The following is a 2,960-nucleotide window of genomic DNA, read 5'->3' as shown; positions in this document are numbered from 1 at the left end:
TATGTATAGGATAAAGCAGTATATGGTCTGAAGCAAGCGCCAAGAGCCTGTTATGAAACTCTAACTCGCTTTCTCAAAATGTCGAAATTTAAGCAAGGTTCGGTTGACCCAACCTTCTTTCGCAACAAAGAAGGCGAACATTTAATGATAGTTCAAATTTATGTCGATGACATCATCTTCGGCTCCACAAATCCTAGCCTAACAGCTGAATTCAGGAAGTTGATGGAGACTAAATTTGAAATGAGTGTAATTGGTCCAGTTAACTTTTTCCTTGGACTGAATATTAGACAGCGACCAGAAGGCATATTTATTAACCAGGAGGCTTACACCAAGACCCTGTTGGCGAAGTTTGGCATGATGGGAGACTTTAAGGTGAAAGTTCCCATGGAATTTGGCACAAAGCTTACACCTTCGCTGGATAAACCGACTGTCGATATGACCCTCTACCATCAAATGATAGGGTCTCTTATGTATCTAACAACTAGTAGACCAGATATTATGTTCTCTATGTGTTATTATGCTAGGTTCCAAGCTAATCCAAGAGAACCTCATATGATTGTTGTGAAGAATATTTTACGGTATCTTAAGCCAACCTCGTCTCTCGGTCTCTGGTATCCATCAAAATCCGGATTCTTTGTTCAAGCCTTTTCTTATGCAGACCTTGGTAGATGTGGTTTGGACCGAAAGAGCACAACTAGTGGATGCCAATTTCTTGATGGCAAACTTGTAAGTTGGCAGTCAAAGAAGCAAACCTGTGTGTCTCTCTCAACAGCCAAGGTTGAGTACATCGCAGCAGCCTCCTGTACGTCACAAGTCATTTGGATTCAAAGCCAGCTTAGAGATTATGGACTGAGTATGAAGAAAATTCCTCTTTACTGTGACTCAGAAAGTATGATAATAATATGTCACAATCTAGTGCAATACTCTAAGACCAAACATATTGCACTGAGATACCATTTCATCAAGGACCATGTTGAAGATGGTAATGTGGAAGTTCATTTCATTCGATCCTCTGATCAACTGGCTGACATCTTTACTAAGGCCTTACTAGAAGTATGCTTTAATAGAATATTACAAGGTTTGGGAATGATGGAAGCAGAGTTGGTCCCGAAACCCCTTACATCTCGCTAAAAATTAGACAAGCGAAATTTGTCTATTTCGGCTCCGTAAATTTTGGGAACTGAAATGAACCGAACGCTCGGTCTATTTCAGCTCCGGAATTTTAGGGAACCGAAATGACTCAGTCGCTCGGTCTGTTTCGCTTCATCTTTTTGAGGTTAGGTTTCGGTTGTAAAGCTTGTATATTTTCTGCTATCTTTATCTTTATCTGCTATCTTTTATTTTTTGTTTTTATTCTTTTTTAGAGATTTCAAAAATACAAAAAATATCTTTTATTTTTTGTTTTTATTCTTTTTCAGAAATTTGAAATATACAAAAATATCTTTTATTCTTTTATTTTCGTGTGGTTTCTTTTCTTTCTTTGGTCTGAGGATCACAGAAAGTACATGCATTGAAGCAAGGGAAGGTACAAATTCTCTTATCCATTAACGAGTTAGGTGTCCCTAGAAGCATGTTGATGTATGTAGACCGAAGCCTCCAAGACTCTGAGTGAAGTCTTAATGATTCGATTCATACCAATCGTATCTTCTCAATCAGGCTGTTAAATTCATTCAATTCATGAGCTACCTTACTCTTCTCATATGAGTTACGAGTTGTCTGCTTTGTCATTCTTTTATAGCAGAGGTACTTTCAGTTCATTAACCATCTCTTCTTCTTTCTCCACCACATTTCACTCCACTAATGTAACCCTTAAGACTCTTAACTATTACCACAGAGGTTTATGGTTACACAAAATCTAAGTTTATGATCTTAGATGCATACATCACGTGCTAAGTGAGACCCAAAATCCAGCACCAACAATGAATTGACAGTGAATAATTTCTATTCAAGCTATTACTTGTTACCTTATGAAGTCTCTTTTTATTTTTGAGTGATCTTTATGAAATTGTCTAACACCAAGGCATTTCTTCCCAAAAGATCCAGTTTAGTTTTTGTTTTTGAGATTTCTATTAAACATCATCTCACTACAAACAATATCCAACCTACTTGTTCAACATACCACATCGGTCTCACAAGTACTTCATCCAACTTTCGGACTTATATAAAGTTTCACAGTTCGGTTGAAGATAAGCCACCTTTTAAAGCAACTAGTTGAAAAGAAGCCTTTCGCTGTTTATTTACAAACACTCGATCGTATTCTCTCGGGAAACCACACAAGCACTTCAACTCTCTCTTGACTTTGAAGGAAGTGATTCATGCCCAGAATCATCTGCTTTATGTCTTAAGACATCACTCACGTCCTATACACATTTTTCTATATTTCTTTATCTTTGACACACTCTTGCATGAAAATTCTTTGTGGTTTTCCAAAACTTAAGGTATTAGTCCTAATGGCACGTTTTCGTTTTATGTTTGAGGATCTGACAGAACTGATGTCTCTTTGTCATATGGAGCGAAAGTGGTTACGTTGAAGAGAAAGAATGATCTACGTTTAACATTTCCTATGTTGCAAGTTGAAGATTGTTTTGAAGAGACAATATGAGGATAAGAATTTGAACCGAGTCATCGGATAAGCATTAAATTGGGTGCGTGAATTTGAAACGGTTCCTAAACGCACGCGTGATGACGTCTATCTGGGGAAACCAAGCTGTCAAATCGTGCTTTTTCAGGCAATGTTTCAGAGATCGTATATCATTATGGAAGTTTTTGTCTCTCTCCTGGCAACGGTATATAAAGGGTTTCTCACACCTCTTGTACCTCACTATCTTCTTTGATCTCTCTCTCGAATACAACAGATGATTGTTTACAATTCCTCTTCTTTATTACAATAATGGTGGAATCATCTTTTATGCAAGATCAGACAGCTTCTTCAAACTTGCATCCTATTAAACCCAACCAGA

Source organism: Lactuca saligna, chromosome 9 (genome assembly GCF_052625555.1).
Source record: "Lactuca saligna cultivar CGN05327 chromosome 9, ASM5262555v1, whole genome shotgun sequence".
Classification (NCBI taxonomy): Eukaryota; Viridiplantae; Streptophyta; class Magnoliopsida; order Asterales; family Asteraceae; genus Lactuca; species Lactuca saligna.
The sequence above is the reverse complement of the archived record's forward strand: the minus strand, read 5'-3'. Positions refer to the sequence as shown.